Source organism: Phyllostomus discolor, chromosome X, assembly GCF_004126475.2.
Source record: "Phyllostomus discolor isolate MPI-MPIP mPhyDis1 chromosome X, mPhyDis1.pri.v3, whole genome shotgun sequence".
NCBI lineage: Eukaryota > Metazoa > Chordata > Mammalia > Chiroptera > Phyllostomidae > Phyllostomus > Phyllostomus discolor.
Window position 1 is genome coordinate 59,046,083 of NC_050198.1, and position 18,053 is coordinate 59,064,135.

Consider the following 18,053-nt stretch of genomic DNA (forward strand, 5'->3'; position numbering starts at 1 on the left):
CACTGTTGTCCTTGTCCATGAGGCCTTTTCCTTTTTGCTGAATCACTTCATCCCCTAACCCCCACTCCCATAGCTGTCATCTTGCTCTCAATATATAAGTCTGTCTCTATTTTGCTTGTTAGTTCAATTTGTACATTAGATTCCACATATTCTCTGACTAGCATATTTCACATCACATAATGTTGTCCAGGTCCATCCATACTGTCCAAAAGGGTAAATTATTATTCTTATTTACAGTTTAACATTATTCCATTGTATAAATGTCCTATAGATATTTTATTCGCCCATATATTGATGGATATTTGGGCTGCTTCCATAACTTGGAAATTGTAAATTATGTTACAATGAACATACGGGAGCTTATGTTTTGAATTAGAGTTTGGGGTTTCTTCAGATATATTCCCAGATATATGAGAGATCCCCAGTGGGATCTCTGGGTCAAAAGGCAGATCAATTTTTAATTTTTTGAAGGGTCTCCATACTGCTTTCCACAGTGGCTGCACCAGTCTCCATTCCCACCAGTAGTGTAAAAGGGTTCCTCTTTCTCCGCATCCGTGCCAGCACTTATTGTTTGTTGATTTATTGATGATAGCCATTCTGACTCGTGTGATGTGATATCTCATTGTGGTTTTAATTTGCATTTCTCTGGTAATTAGTGACATTGAGCTCTTTCCATATGTTTATTGGCAATCTGTATGACCTCTTTGGAGAGGTGTCTATTCAGGTCCTTTGCCCATTTTTTAATTGGGAATTTCTTTTTGGTTTGAGTTTTGTAAGTTCTTTATAAATTTTGGATATTAACTCTTTATCAAGTATATAAGCAAATATATTCTTCCATTCTGTGGGTTGTCTTTTTATTTTGTTCATGGTTTCCTTTGCTGTGCAAAAATTTTTAGTTTAATGTCCAATTTGTTTATTTTAACCTTTTGTTTCCCTTGTCTGAGGGGAAATATCAAATAAAATATTGCTACAGCCCTGGCTGGTGTGGCTCAGTGGATTGTGTGCCAGCCTGTTAACGAAAGGGTCATGGGTTCGATTCCCAGTCAGGGCACATGCCTAGGTTGTGGGCCAGGTCCCCAGTAGCGGGTGTGTGAGAGGTAACCACATATTGATGTTTCTCTCTATCTCTTCCTCCTTCCTTTCCCCTCTCTAAAAGTAAATAAAATCTTTAAAAAATAAAAAGTGGCTTTAAAAATTAAAAAAAATATATATATATATATTGCTACAAGTAATGTCCAAGATTGTACTGCCTGTTTTCTTCTAAGATTTTTATGCTTTGAGTCTAACATTTAAATCTTTAATCCATTTTGAATTTATTCTTGTATTTGATATAAGAAGGTGGTCTAATTTCATTTTCCTGTACATATCTGTCCAATTTTCTCAACACCATTTATTGAAAAAACTGTCTTTAGCCCATTGTATGTATTTGCTTCCTCCATTGAATACTAATTGACTGTAAAGATGTGGGTTTATTTTTGGGTCTTGTATTCTGTTCCATTGATCTATGTATCTGTTTTTATGCCAGTATCATGCTATTTTTATTACTATGACCTTATAGTATAGTTTGATATTAGGTAGAGTGATTCTTCGAACTTTGTTTTTCCTTCTTAATCACTGTTGCTATGCAGGGCCTTTTGTGGTTCCATATAAAATATTCCATTTTAAAATATTTGTTCTACTTCTGTGAAATACGTCATTGGAATCTTGATAGGAATTGTGATGAATCTATAGATTGCTTTGGGTAACATGGACATTTTAATGATGTTAATTCTTCCTATCCATGAACACAATATGTCCTTCCTTATTTGTGCAAATAAGTACAAATATGTACTTATTTGTATCTTCTTCAATTTCTTTCTTCAGTGTCTTATAATTTTCCCACTACAGGTCTTTTACGTCCTTGGTTAGATTTATTCCTAAGTACTTTATACTTTTTGAAGCAAACTTGAATGGGATTGTTTTATCAATTTCCCTTTTATAATTCATTTCACATATAAAAATGCAACTGGTTTCTAGATATTAGTTTTGTATCCTGCTACTTTGCTGAATCCATTTGTCAGTTCTAGTCATTTCTTGGTGGAATCTTTAGGGTTCTCTATATACAATATCATGTCATCTACAGATGAAGACAGTTCTTTTCATTTTGGAGGCCTTTTATTTTTTCTTCTTGTCTGACTGCTATGGCCAGGACTTCCTGTACTACATTGAATAAGAGGTGAAAGCGACATCCCTGTCTTGGTCTTGATCTTAAGGGGAACACTTACAGTTTTTGCTCATTGAGTATGGTACTGGCAGTGGGTTTGTCATATACGGCCTTTATTATGTTTAAGTATGTTACCTATAATCCCACTTTGCTGAGAGTGTTTATCATAAATGGGTGCTGAATTTTATCAAATACTACTTCTGCATCTATTGATATTATCATGTAGTTTTTATCCTTCATTTTATAGCATATCACATTTATTGTTTTGTGGATATTGTACCATCATTGCATCCACATAATAAATCCCAGATGATCATGGTGTATTATATTTTTGAAGTTTGATGTATTTAGTTTGCTAACATGTTGTCAAATTTTAGCATCTAAGTTCATCAGGGATATTGGCCTATATTTTTTTTTGTAGTGTCTTTATCTGATTTTGGAATTAGGATAATGCCAGCCTTGTAAATGAGCTTGGGAGTTGTCCCTCTTCTTGAATTTTTTGAAATAGTTTGAGAAGGAGGGGTGTTAGTTCTCGGAATGTTTGGTATAATTCACCTGTGAAGCCATCCAGTCCAGGACTTTTGTTTGTTGGGAATTTTTTGATTACTGCTTCAGTTTCACTAGGTATAACCTGTCTATTCAGATTCTCTGATTCTCCTTGACGTAGTTTTGGAAGATTATATGTTTCTAGTAATGTATCCATTTCATCCAGGTTGTCTAATTTGTTGGCATATAGTTGTTCATAATATTTACTTACAATCCTTTGTATTTCTTTCTTGTCAGTTGTTATTTCTCCACTTTTGTTTCTGAAAATATTTTTGAGCCCTCTCTTTCTCTGATGAGTCTAGTTAAAGGCTTGCCGTCTTGTATATCTTTTCAAAGAACCAGCTCTTGGATTCATTGATCTTTTGTATCATTTTTTAAGACTCAATTTTATATATTTCTGCTCTGATCTTTATTATTTCCTTAATTATACTCACTTTGGGCTTTGTTCTTTTTCAAGTTCATTTAAGTGTAAAGTTAGATTGTGAATTTGAGCTTTTTGTTGTTGTTTTTGTTGTTTCAAATAGGCCTATTATGCTATGAATTTCCCTCATAGAATTGCTTTCTCTGTGTCCCACAGATTTGGGGTTGTTGTTTTCTCATTTTCATTTGTTTCAAGGTATCTTTTGATTCTTTCTTGATCTCGTTGTTGACCCATTCATTGTTTAATAATCTGTCATTTAGCTTCCAGGTCTTTGTATATTTTTCAGTGTTCTTCTGATTGATTTCTAGTTTCATAGCATTGTGGTCAGTGAAGGTACTTGATATGATTTCAGTCTTAAATTTATTGAGACTTTTTTGTGTTCTAACCCTTTGCCTTTTCTTATCTGGAATGCTCTTTATTTCTCCTTCAATTTTAAATGGTTTTGAAAAGCTGTGCATGTGAATTTGTTGTGAAACTCTGGGTAAGAATGACATTTATTTATCCTTTCCTTTATGTCCCTTTCCAGTTTGGATGTCTTTTGTTTCTTTTTCTTGTGTGATTGCTGTGGCTAGAACTTCCAGTACTATGTTGAATGAAAGTGGTGAAAGCAGACACCTTTGTCTTGTTCCTTGTCTTAGGGGTAACAGTTTTATTTTTTTGCCCATTGAGTATGATGTTGGCTGCAAATTTCTGGTATATGGCTTTTTTATGTTGAGGTATGCTCCATCTACTCCCACTTTGCTGAGTGTTTTTTACCATGGATGGGCGCTGTACTTTATAGAATGTTTTTTCACCATGTATTGATATGAACACATAATTTTAGTCTTTCATTTTGTTTCTGTGGTGTGTTACATTTATCGATTTCTGAAAATTATGCCATCCTTAAATCTCTGGGTTGAATCCCATTTGATCATGGTATATGATCTTTTTAATGTTTTGCTAGATCTGGATTGCCAATATTTTTTTAAAGATTTTATTTATTTTTAGAAAAGGAAAGGGAGGGATAAAGGGAGAGAAACACCAGTGTGTGGCCACCTCCTGAGCAACCCCGCACTGGGGATCTGGCTCGCAACCCAGGCATGTGCCTCGACCAGGAATTGAACTGGGGACCTCCTGGTTCATAGGTCAGCACCCAATCCACTGAGCCACACCAGCCAGTGCTGGATTGCCAATATTTTATTGGGGATTTTAGCATCTGTGTTCATCAGCGATATTGACCTTATGGTTTTCTTTCTTTTTTGTGTGTCTTTACTTGGTTTTGGAATTAGGATAATACTGGCCTTGTAAAAAGAGTTTGGGAATCCTTCCTGTTCTTGAAGTTTTGGGAATAGTTTGAGAAGAATAGGAGTTAGCTCTTCCCTACATGCTTGGTAAAATTCACCTGTGAAGCTGTCCAGTACAAGGCTTTTCTGTGCTTGGAGGGTTTTTTTGTTGTTGTTGTTGTTTGTTTGTTTATTGCTTCAATATTTCTAGTTGTTATCAGTCTCTTCGGGCTCTGCATCTTCTTGATTCAGTTTTGGAAGATTATATGTTTCTAGATATTTGTCCATTTTGCCCAGATTGTCTAATTTCTTGGCATATATTTGTTCATAGTAATTTCTCATAGTCATTTGTATTTCTGTGGTATCAGTTGTGATTTCTCCTCTTTTGTTTCTGATTTTATTTTTTTGGAATCTTTCTATTTTTCTTTATGGATCTGGTTAAAGTCATGTCAGCTTTGTTTATATTTTCAGAGAACTAGCTCCCAGATTTATTGATCCTTTGAATAGTTCTTTTAGTCTCTATGTCATTTATTTCTGCTCTGATCTTGATTCTTTTCCTTTCTTCTACTTACTCTAGGCTTTGTTTGTCATTATTCCTCTACTTCTTGTAGATAAGAGTTAGAATGTTTATTTGAGATTTTTCTATTTTTTTTATGTAAGTCTGTATTGCTGTGAACTTCCCTCTCAGGGCTGCCTTTGCAGTGTCCCATAGGTTTTGGGCTGTTGTGTGTTCATTTTCATTTGTTTCCAGAAACTTTTGATTTCTTCCTTGATCTTATTGTTAAACCATACATTGTTTAATAGCATGTTATTCAGTGTCCATGAACTTGAATGTTTTTGAGTTTTTTCCTTGAGGTTGGTTTCTAGTTTCAGTCCCTTGTGATTGGAGAAAATGCTTGATATGATTTCAATTTTCTTGAATTTGTGGAGGTTGGTTCTGTGTCCTATTATGTGGTCTATCTTTGAAAATATTCCTTGTGCATTTGGGAAGAATGTACATTTTGCTTCTTTGGGGTAAAAAGTTTTGTATATGTCTATTAAGTCCATAATATCTAGACTGTTATTCGATGCCACAATATATGTGTTGATTCTTTGCTTGGAAAATCTATCCATTGTTGACAATGGGATGTTAAAATCCCCTACTATAACTGTGTTGCTGTTGATATTTCTTGAAGTCCTCCAAGATATTCCTGATATATTTAGCTGCTCCTATGTTTGGTGCATATATATTTACAAGAGTTATATCTTCTTGATGTATTATTTTCTTAAGTATTATATAGTGTCCTTCTTTGACTCTTTTTATGGCTTTTCTTTTGAAATCTGTTTTGTCTCATATAAGTATTGTTACACTAGCTCTTTTTTCATGTCCATTTGCTTGGAATATTTTTTCCATCCCTGCACTTTCAGTCTGTGTAGATGTTTATTGTGAGGTGGGTCTCTTGTAGACAGTATATATGTAGCTCATGGGTTTTTTTCTCTTTTTTATTGTTCAAGTACAGTTGTTTCCATGTTTCTGCCACCACTTCCCTGCCCTATCCGCTGCCCTCTCGCACCCTCAATCCTACCCTCCTTTGGCTTTGACCATGGATCCTTTGTACATGTTCCTTGACCAACCTTCCCCTTCTTTCCTCCCTTATACCTCTCTGCCCTCCCCTCTGGTTACTGTCAATTTGTTCTTTATTTCAATCTTTCTGGTTATATTTTGCTTGCTTCTTTGTTTTGTTGATTAGGTTCCACTTATAAAGGTAAGACCATACGGTATTTGTCTTTCACCACCTAGCTTATTTCACTTAGCATAATGCCCTCCAGTTCCATCCACGCTGTCCGAAAAAGGTAGGAGCTCTTTCTTTCTTTCTGCTGCATAGTATTCCATTGGATGAATGTACCATAGTTTTTTGGTCCACTCCCTTACTGATGGGCATTTAGGTTTCTCCCAGCACTTGGCTGTTGTAAAATGTGCTGATAACAACATTTGGGTGCATAGGTTCTTTTGAATTACTGTTTCAGACTTCTTAGGGTATAATCCCAGCAGTGGAATTGCCAAGTCTAAAGGCATTTCTTACCCATCAGCTATGCTATATCTTTTGTTTGGAGCATTTAATCCATCTACATTTAAGGTTATTATTTGTAGTTACTTATTTGTTGCTATTTCTCCCATTTGTACTTGTGTTCCTCTCTCTGTCTCTTTTTCTTCATTTTCTTAAAGCAGTCCCTTTAGCATCTCTTGCAATGCTGATTTGGTGGAGATGTATTCTTTTAGCCTTATTTGTTTGTTTGTTTTGGTCTGGGACACTCCTAATTTCACCTTCCATTTTAATGGAGAGCCTTGCTAGGTAGAGTAGTCTTTGTGCAGGCCTTTGCATCACTTGGAATATTTCTTGCCATTCCCTTCTGGCTTATAGTGTTTCTGTTGAGTAATCAGCTGCTAGCCTTATCTGAGCTGCCTTGTGTGTTACTATCTGTTTCTCACTTGCTTCCTTTAAGATTCTCTCTGTTTTTTTTTTTTAATTTTGCCATTTTAATTATGATGTGTCTTGCAGTGGGCCTCTTTGGGTGCACCTTGATTGGGATGTCTGTGTCTCTGGACTTGTGTGACGTTTTCTCTCATGAAGTTAGAGAAATTTCCTGTCATTATTTTTTCAAACGGGTTTTCTATCCCTTGCTCCTCTTCTTTTCTTTCTGATATCCCTATGATATGGATATTATTACATTTCATGTTGTCTTGCAGCTCCTTTAAACACTCTTCATTGTTTTTGAGTCTTTTTTAATTTTGTTGATCTGTCTGGGAGTTGTTTCTACCTTGTCCTCCAGCTTACCGAATCAGTTCTCTGCTTTATCTAGCCTGCTTTTAATTCCTTCTACTGTGTTATTCATTGGAGATATCATATCCTTCATTTCCTCTTGGCTTTTATTGAGAGTTTCTGTTTCCTGTTTCATGCTGGTGTGGTTCACAGTAAGTTCCTTGTAGCTTCTCTGGAGTTCTTTGTAGTCCTCACTGAGCTCATTCAGCATCCTTATAACCATTATTTTGAATTCAGTGTCTAATAGTTTACTTGCCTCTATTTCATTTAGCACTCTTTCTGCAGATTACTCCTTCCTTTTTTTAAAAGATTTTATTTACTTATTTTTAGAGAGGGAAGGGAAGGAGAAAGAGAGAGAAAGAGAAACATCAATGTATGGTTGCTGGGGGCCATGGCCTGCAGGCATGTGCCCTGACTGGGAATCGAACTTGTGATGCTTTGGTTCGCAGCCCGTGCTCAATCCACTGAGCTATGCCAGCCAGGGCTAGATTACTTCTTTCTTTCAATCATGGGTTGTTTCTTTTTCTCCCCATTTTAGGTGACTCTTCTTTTTTGTTTTTGCTTCTTAGGTTATCCTGCTTTGACTCCCTGTCTTCATGGTGTGACCTTCTGTGGCAGGAGACCTGTGGGATTCATTGGTGCAGTCTTTTTGATCTCCTGAACTTGGGATGCCCTTTATGCTGTTTATATGGGCTCTCTGGTTGTAATTTTATTTTGGTTGTTTTTGGTTCATTCTTTAGTGGGTCCTTCTCTCCAGCTGGCTGACTGAGAGTCACTCCACCCACCATGTCTTTTGTGCTGTTGTATAGATGCTGCCAAAACAAAACGAAACATCCCAGGAAGCAAACCCACACCTGAAAAAAAGGCTCTCTGTGACTCTGGTTGTTTCTCCCTGGCAGGCAGAAATCTCGCTGCTTTTCACAGATGGATGTTATTTGGGTTCCTTTCCAGCCTGGTGCTGTAGGCTGGGGAGCTCTCCTTGTGATTTATACCCCACACTTCTTGGGGGGAACCCCCTAACTGATAAAATTTCCCTCCAGCACTTCAGCTGCCCCCAGAAGGAGCCCAGCCAGCCCTCTCACATCTCCTCTGCACTCCATACCAGTCACATGGTGGTGAAGTGGTTTCTTCTGTCTGTCCACAGTTATAAGGCTTCTCTCCAGCTATTGTTCAATTGGTTATTCTGGATGATTTCTCTCCAATCTAGTTGTAATTCCAGATTGGTTCTGGGAGGAGGTTAGTGTAGCTTCTACTTACTCCTCTGCCATCTTGGATCCTCCTTGTACCACAACATTTTTATCCACTCATCTACTGATGGGCACTTCAGCTGTTTCCAGATCTTGATGATTATAAATAATACTGCTATGAACATAGGAGTACATATATTCTTTCAAAATGCTGTTTCAGGATTGTTAGGATATACTCCCAGAAATGGGATTTCTGGGTGAAAAGGCAGTTCCATTTTTAATGTTCTGATAAAACTCCACACTGTTTTCTACAGTGGCTGCACCAGTCTGCATTCCCACCACCCATACTAGGGTTCACTTTCTCCACATCCTCACCAGCATTTGTTGTTAGTTGATTTATTGATGATAGCCATTCTGACAGGAATGAGTTGTGGTCATGAGCTGTATAAGTTCCTATGAGTTCCTTATATATGTTGGAAATTAACTCCTTCCCAGATGTACCATTGATGAATATGTTCTCCCATACACTGGGTTACCTTTTTATTTTGTTGATGGTTTCTTTTGCCATGCAAAAGCTTTTTAATTTTATGTAGTCCCATTTGTTTATTTTTCCTTTGTTTCCCTTGCCCTGGGAGATATGTTGGCAAAAATATTGCTACAATAAATGTCCAAGATTTTACTGCCTTTATTTTCTTCTAGGATTTTAATGATCTCATGACTTATATTTAAGTCTTTTATTCATTTTAAGTCTATTCTTCTCTATGGTATACATTGGTGACCTAGTTTCATTTTTTTTTGCATGTACCTGTTCAATTTTACCAATATCATTTATTGTAGAGACTGGTTTTAACCTATTGTATGTTTTTGCTTACTTTGTCAAATATCAATTTACTTTAAAGGTGTAGGTTTATTTCTGGGCTCTTTGTTCTGTCCCATGTGCCAGTACCAGGCTGTTTTGATTACAATGGCCTTGTAATATAGTTTGATATGAAGTACTGTGATCCCTCCAACTTTGTTCTTCTTTTTCAAGATTGCTGAGGCAATTCAGTGTCTTTTTGGTTCCATATAAATTTTTGGAATATTTGTTCTAAATCTGTGAAATGTGCCATTGGTATTTGTAATCATTTTTATTGTGTTTCTATTATAGTTGTCCTGATTTTTCCCCCTTTGCCCTTCTCCGCCCATCCCACCCCCCACTCCCATAGTCAATTCCCACACTCTTATCTGTACCTGTGGGTCATTCATTCACGTTCTTTGACTAGTCCCTTCCCCTACTTTCCACCATTATCCTCCTCCTCCCTCCCCTCTGGTCACTTTCTTTTCTGTGTTTCCATGCCTGCGGTTCTGTTTTGTTCATTAATTTATTTTGTTCATTAGATTCCTCTTATAGGTGAGATCATACGGTGTTTGTCTTTCAAATATTGGTTTATTTCACTTAGCATCATATTCTCCAGTTCCATCTATGCTGAGGAATTGCATTGAATCCATAGATTGCTTTGGGTAGTATGGACATTTCAATGATGTTAATTCTTTCAGTCCATGAACACAGTATATTCTTCTACTTATTTGTGTTTTTCTCAGTGTTTTTCTTCAGTGTCCTATAGTTTTCCAAGTACAGGTCTTTTACCTCCTTGGTTAAATTTATTCCTTGGTATCTTATTACTATTTTGTTGTTGTTGCAGTAGTAAATGGGTTTGTTTATTAGTTTCTCTTTCTGATAGTTCATTATTGGTATACAGAAATGCCACCAATTACTGGCTGGGTTGCTCAGTTGGTTAGAGTGTCATTCTGTACACCAAAAGTTTGTGGGTTTGATTCCCAGTCTAGGCACACACCTAGGTTGCAGGGTTCAATTTCTGGTCAGAACATGTACAAGAGGCAACTGATGGATGTTCCAGTTTCACACATGTCCCCCCTCCCTTCTCTCTCTCCCTCTCCCTCCTTCCCACTCTCACTCTTCTCCTTCCTCTCGCTGTAAAATCAATAACATATCTTTTGGGGAGGATGAAGAGCAAAAGGAAAAAAGGAAATTCCACTCATTTCTGGATATTAATTTTTCACCTTAAACTTTGCTGAATTCATGTATTAGATCTAGTAGATTTTTTTACCCCTTTTCACTTTTTTATTGTTGTTCAAGTACAGCTATCTCCATTTTCCCTCCACCACTCCCCCTGACCCTACCCATTCCTACCTTCCATCCTCAGCCCTACCCCCTTTAGCTTTGTCCATGTGTCCTTTATATATGTTCCTTGACAACCCATTCCCTATTTCCCCCCATTATCCCTCTCCCCTCTGGTTACTCTCAGTTTGTTCTGTATTTCAGTGTCTCTGGTTACATATTGCTTGCTTGTTTGTTTTAGATCTAGTAGCTTTTTGATGGAGTATTTAGGGTTTTCTGGGTACAATATCATGTAAACTACAGATGACAGTTTTACTTCCTCCTTTTCACTCTGGATGACTTTTATTTCTTCTTGTCTAATTGCTGTGGCCAGGACTTCCAGTACTATGTCGAATAAAAGTGGTGAAAGTGGACATTCCTGTGTTGTTCCTGATCTTAAAGGGAATGCTTTTTAGTTTTTGCCCATTGAGTATGATGTTGGCTATGGTTTTGTAATATATGGCCTGTTTATGTTGAGGTATGTTCCCTCTATTCCCACTTTGCCAAGAGCTTTTTTTTAATCACAAATGACTGCTGGATTTTTATCAGATGCTTTTTCTGCATCTGTTGATATGACCATGTGGTTTTTATCCTTTGTTTTGTTTATGTGATTTATCACCTTTATTGATGTGCAGATATTGTACCAACTTTGCATCCCTGGAATAAATCCCACTTCATCATGTTGTATGAACTTTGCTATATTTAAACTCACCTCAGTAAAATATCGGTAAAGCTAAATGATGCCTAAAGGCATGGAGGGCCTGAACTAGGGTAGTGTTATAGGAAATGAAAAGGTAGAGATGGATATGAAATAACATTATAAGCTAGATTTAACATAAACCTGATTTGTGGGGGAGAAGAATGGCTGTTATTTTGAGCCTGGAATATTATGTCATTTAATAAAGAAAAAGACACCAGGAACTTGCTTGGGGAAATTAGTAAAAGGCAATAATTTGGGGCAATACCATTTTAAATGAAAAATTATGGAGACACCAGAAACGTCATGGGCTTCGTGGGAATGACCTGGCATACCAGCAATGAAAGGTTGGGTTAAAATACTCAGCCTTGGTATTTCCCAATTCAAGTGTCAGTTTCAAACTTTGATTATTGTAAATGAGGAAATCTGGAATTGTAGGCTGATATATTAAATAAATGAGTGTTAAATTTTAAGAATTCATGAACGTCTATATTGTTAGTTTTCTGTTGTCTTCTTAAAAGAAGCTTGCCCCTCTAGTAAGTTGTATTGCCACCAAATGATAATATTTACTCATTATTAAAGTTTTTAGTAGTAAGTTCAAGATCATACCTCTATGTTCAGATTGCATATAGTAGCTGATTCTGAAGCAAGGAAAGTCCTGAAACACAGTTCATACCTTGCTGATATTACAGTCAAAGTTGGATGAATCATTCATATATTTTAAAACAATTTAAAATGTAATTCAGAGGAGGTAATCTATATTATAAGGGTAAAATTTTAACTGTTCATCAAGTCATTTCTGAGATGTTACTAAGTATTCTTAAATACTGAAATTTTTATTTTTTTGGGGGGGGAAAGGTGAACACAAATCTTTACTTATCAATAAGAATCATTTTTTCCCTGGGTGGGTAGAAAATTTTTCACCCAGTTGGTTAGAGTATTGTCCCAATATGCTAAAGTTGGGGGTTCCATTCCCAGTTAGAGTACATAGAAAAATCAATCAGTGAATGCGTAAATAAGTGGAACAATAGATTGATGTTTCTTTCTCTCCCTTCCTCTCTCTCTCTTAAAAATCAGTAAAATATAATAAAATTTCTCAAGTACTGTATAACTTGGATTAATTTATTATGCATAGTATATTTTACAATTTGACTTGCATTGTATAATTACCTCAAAATTTCTATACTAACTCACTGACTACATTTATTGGGTTGAGATGAAATATTTTTAAAGATTTTCAGTCCCATTGACACCTTTAGTAATGAAATCACCATTAAATACTTTATAAAATGACTATTTTGGGGTAATTTCTAAAATATTTATGTATTTTAGTATTTTTTAAAATTTTTGTTCAAGTACAGTTGTCTCCATTTTCCACCCACCACTCCCCTCCAGGACCCCCATCCCCACCTCCCACCCTTGATCCTAACCCCTTTGGCTTTGTTCATGTGTCCTTTGTACAAGTTCCTTGACAACCCTTCCTCTTTTTACACATTATCCCCTCATTCCTCCCCTCTGGTTACTGTCAGTTTGTTCTTTATTTCAATGTCTCTGGTTATATTTTGCTTACTTGTTTGTTTTGTTGATTAGGTTCCACTTATATGGGAGATCATATGGTATTTGTCCTTCACTGCCTGACTTATTTCACTTAGCAAAATGCTCCCCAGATCCATCCATGTGCTCGAGAAAGATAGGAGCTCCTCTTTCTTTCTGCTGCATAGTATTCCTTTGGCTAAGTGTACCAGTTTTTAGGTCCATTCATTTAATGATGGGTGTTTGGGTTGTTTCTAATGTTTGGCTATTGTAAATTGTGCTACTATGAACATTGGAGTGCATAGCTTCTTTTGAATTAGTGTTTCAGTCTTCTTAGGGTATAATCCCAGCAGTGGAATTGCTGGGTCAAAAGCCAGTTACATTTTCAGTATTCTGAGGAAATTCCATACTATTTTCCACAGTGGCTATACCAATCTACATTCCTATCAACAGTGTACAAGGGTTCTCTTTTCTCTACACCCTCGCCAGCACTTGTTGTTTATTGATTTGTTTATGATGGCTATTCTTACCCGTGTGAAGTCATATCTCATTGTGGTTTTAATTTGCATCTCTCTGATGTTTGATGAAGCTGAGCATCCTTTCATATCTCTCTGGGCCCTCTGTATGTCCTTCTTGGAGAAGTGCCTGCTCAGGTCTTTTGCCCATTATTTAATTAGGTTCTCTGTCTTCCTTGAGTGGACTCATGTGTTCTTTATATATTTTGGAGATTAAACCCTTGTCTGAGGTATCATTGGCAAATGTTTTCCCATATAGGTGGTTCTCTGTTCATTTTGCTGATGTTTCCTTTAGCTGTGCAGAAGCATTTTAATTTAATGAGGCCCCGTTTGTTTATTTCCTTTATGTCCCTGCTCTAGGGGACATATTGGTGAAAATATTGCTGTGTAGAATATCTGAGATTTTCCTGCCTCTGTTCTCTATGACTTTTATGGTGTCATGACTTATATTTTAAGTCTTTTATCCACCTTGAATTTATTTTTCTGTGTGGTGTAATTTGGTGATCAAGTTTCATTTTTTTTCAGGAAGCTGTCCAGATCCCCAAGCACCATTTGTTGAAGAGGCTATTTTTACTCCATTTTATGCTTCTCCCCCCTTTATTGAATATTAATTGACCATAGAGACCTAGTTCCATTTCTTGGCTATCTATTCTGTTCTGTTTGTCTATGTGTCTTTTCTATGCCAGTACTAGACTGCTTTGATTACTGTGGCCTTGTAATATAGTTTGATATCAGGTATTGTGATCCATCCTACTTTGTTCTTCTTTCTCAAAATTGCTGAGAAAATTTCTTTTCTGATATTTCATTGTTAGTGTACAAAAATGCCTTCAATTTTTTAATATTGACTTTGTATATTGCTGTTTTGCCAGTCACTTAATTCATCGCATAGTTTTTGGTGGAGTCTATATGGTTTTCTATGTATACTATCACATCATCAGCAAACAATGACAGTTTTACTTCCTCCTTTCCAATTTTGATGCCTTTTATTTCTTTTTCTTCTCTGATCGCTATGGGTAGAACTGCCATTATTGTGTTGAATAAAAGTGTTGAAAGTGGACACCATTGTCTTATTCCTGTTCTTAGTGGGAAAGCTTTTAGGTTTTTGCCCATTGAGTATAATGTTGGCTATAGATTTCTTATGTTTGGCCTTTATTATGTTGAGCTATGCTCCATGTACTCTGACTTTGCTGAGTATTTTTTCATAACTGATGCTGTACCTTATCAAATGCTTTTTCTGCCTCTGTTGATATGATCATGTGATTTTTGTCTTTCCTTTTGTTTACATGATGTATTACATTTATTGATTTGTGAATATTGTTCCATTCTTGCATCCCTTGAGTGAATCCCACTAGGTCACGATGTGTGATCTTTTTAATGTATTTTTGGATGCAGTTGGCCAACAGTTGATTCAGGATTTTAGTGTCTATGTTCAGCAGTGATAGTGCCCTGTAGTTTTCTTTCTTTGTTTTTTCTTTTTTAAAAAAATATTTTATTTATTTATTTTTAGAGAGGGAAGGGAGGAAGATATATATATAGAGAGAGAAACATCAATGTGCAGTTGCTGGGGGTTATGGCCTGCAACCCAGGAATGTACCCTGGCTGGGAATCGAACCTGGGACACTTTGGTTCCCAGCCCGCACTCAATCCATTGAGCTACACCAGCCAGGGTTCTTTGTTTTTTCTTTGTCTGGTTTTGGGTTTAGGGTGATGCTGGCCTCATAAAAAGATTTTGGGAATCTTCCCTCTTTTTGAATTTTTTGTAATGTCTGAGAAGGATAGGGGTTAGCTCGCCCTTAAATGCTTTGTAGAATTCTCCTCTGAAACCATGTGGTCCAGGGCTTTTTTGTGCTTTCTGGGAGTTTACTGATTATGACTTCACTTTCACTAGCTGTTATTGGTGTGTTCAGGCTTTCTGCTGCTTCTTAATTTAGTTTTGGAAGATTATATTTTTCTAGAAATTTGTCCATTTCAGCCAAATTTTCATATTCTTGGCATATAGTTGTTCATAGTAATTTCTTAATAATCCTTTGTATTTCTTTGGGATCAATTGTAATCTCTCCTCTCATTTCTGATTTTATTTATTTGGGTCCTCTCTGTTCTGATCTTGGTTATTTCATTCCTTCTGCTCTCTGTGGGCTTTGTTTGTTGTTGTTCTTCCAGTTCTTGTAGATTTAGGGTTAGGTTGTTTATTTTAAGTATTTCTGTCTTTTTTAGGTAGGCCTGAATTGCTATGAACTTTCCTCTCAGGACTGCATTCACTGTGTCCCATAAGATTTGGGCTGTTTTGTGTTCATCGTCATTTGTTTACAGAAATATTTTGATTTCTTCCTTGATCTCATTATTAACCCATTCATTGTTTAATAGCATGCTATTCAATCTCCATGAATTTGACTGTTTTTGAGTTTTTTCCCTGAGTTTGGTTTCTAGTTTCAGGCCCTTGTCATCTGAGAAAATGTTTAATATAATTTCAATTTTCTTGTATTTGTTGAGGGTTGCTTTGTGTTCTATCATGTGGTCTATCTTTGAAAATGTTCCTTGTGCATTTGAAAGGAATGCTTGTTTTGCTTCATTGGGATGAAAGGTTCTATGTATATTCGTTAAGTCTATTTGATCTTGGGCTTTGTTCAGTGCCACAATTTCCTTGCTGATATTTTGCTTGGAAGATCTATCCATTGTTGACAATCGGGTGTTAAAATCCCCTGGTTTAATTGTGTTGCTGTCTGTCTCTTTCTTCAAGTCCTCCTAGATTTTTATTACATATTTTGGTGCTTCTATGTTGGATGCATATATGTTTACAGTGTTTATGTTCTTGTTGGATTCTTCCCTTGAGTGTTATGAAGTATCCTTCTCAGTCTCTTTTTATGGCCTTCTTTTGAAGTCTGTTTTGTCTGATATAAGTACTACTACCCCAGCTTCTTTTCCCTATCCATTCACTTGGAATATTTTTTTCATCCTTTCACTATCAGTCTATGTAAGTTTTTTTTTTTTTGTTTTGAAGTGGGTATCTTCTAGGCAGCATATGTTCAGGTCATGTTTTCTTATCCATTCAGCTACCCTATGGGTTTTGATTGGAGCATTTCATCCATTTCCATTTAAGGTTACTAGTTATAGATACTTATTCATTGCCATGTTTCCCCCTTTGTACCTGGAACACTGAAATATTTGAAGTAAGCCTTTTCTTAGTCTATACTGTAGTACTGAAATTGAAGCTTAGTTGACTGTATCTCACATAACTTTTAAAACAAGAGTGTCCACATTAAAAAATAACAACAATAAAAATAAAATTTCTGTGGCTGGTGTGGCTCAGTGGATTGAGCACCGACCTGTGAATAAGAGGGTCACCAGTTGAGTTCCCAGTTGGGGCACATGTCTGGGTTGCTGGGCAGGTCATGTGCCCAGTAGGGGGATACTGGAGAGGCAACCACACATTTATGTTTCTCACTCTCTCTTTAAAAATAAATACATACAAATATAAATAAATAAATAAATAAATGTTTTTAAAGTTTTTAAAATAGAGAGTCCTACATGCTTTGTACAAAAATTAAGACAGTTGAACAGAAAATACAATGTTAAATTTTCTACCTTCATTCCTTTTCTAGCTTTTCAAAATTAACCTCTTTTATTTTTTTATTGTTGTTGAAGTACAGTTGTCTCCATTTACCCCCACCATTCCCCCCACTCCAGGCATCATTTTTTCATATTTTTATATGTATTATGTATTTAATATTTTAACACTGGAAATTGAATGTATTATATTTATTGTTCTGTAACTTTTTATATATGTAATATAGCATTGGCATTTTTCCATAAATTTTTATGTGGTATAAGCTTTATCATTTAAATAACCAAATAGCAAGCAAGTTTTTGATGTTTTTTGATTTATACCCAATAGATAAATGAATAATTTTTGGTGGAATACATTATAGCTGTCAAGAACTTTAGCTAGAAGTATGGACTTCAAGTGTAAATGTAGGAAGTTTTGGTATATGTTATTTATTACAGTGAGAAACACTATATCATAACTTCTAGATGTTAGTATATGAACATTATTTTATAGCTTTTAGAGGCTGTGTGAGGCTCATTTGACCAAATAAGTTTGCTAGTGTTTGTACAATGGAGGATGTTTGCCCACCATGGGCAAAGTTTGTTTGTGATCCCAGGTGATTTTTAGATAATATTGGAGCAATAGGTCCAGATAAGTGGCAGTCTTAAAACAATGCCTGTCTTCAGACTGTCTGCTTTAAAACACAAAATTCCAAGCCTGGGTGTTTTAGTCCTACCTGTCATTATTGGTGCCCCAAATCATTCCAAGAAGCTCATGAAGTCACTGGTACCCCCATAACTTGGAATAGTATTGCCTAGATTTCTAATACTAAATAAATAACTCTTGCCATATCAGACATTATAGGAAGACTTAAGATGCCCATATTCCTGGCTGGCGTAGCTCAGTGGATTGAGTGCGGGCTGCGAACCAAAGTGTCACAGGTTCGATTCCCAGTCAGGGTACATGCCTGGGTTGCAGGCCATGACCCCCAGCAACCACACATTGATATATCTCTCTCTCTCTCTCTCTCCCTCACCCTCCCTCCCTCCATCCATTCCCTCTCTAAAAATAAATAAACAAAATCTTAAAAAAAGATGCCCATATTAAATTGCATACTTGATAAGCAAAAAGCTATTATCATAGCCCCACAAGCACTCAGGTTTGAGGTGGTATATGAAATAATATA

General features: G+C 36.2%; 1 protein-coding gene across 5 annotated transcripts in view; it reads left to right on the top strand.

Moving 5' to 3' along the window:
* ZMAT1 (zinc finger matrin-type 1) overlaps positions 1-18,053 on the top strand; it is a 62,790-nt gene that overhangs the window by 25,198 nt on the left and 19,539 nt on the right. The gene's annotated exons all lie outside the window — the stretch shown is intronic.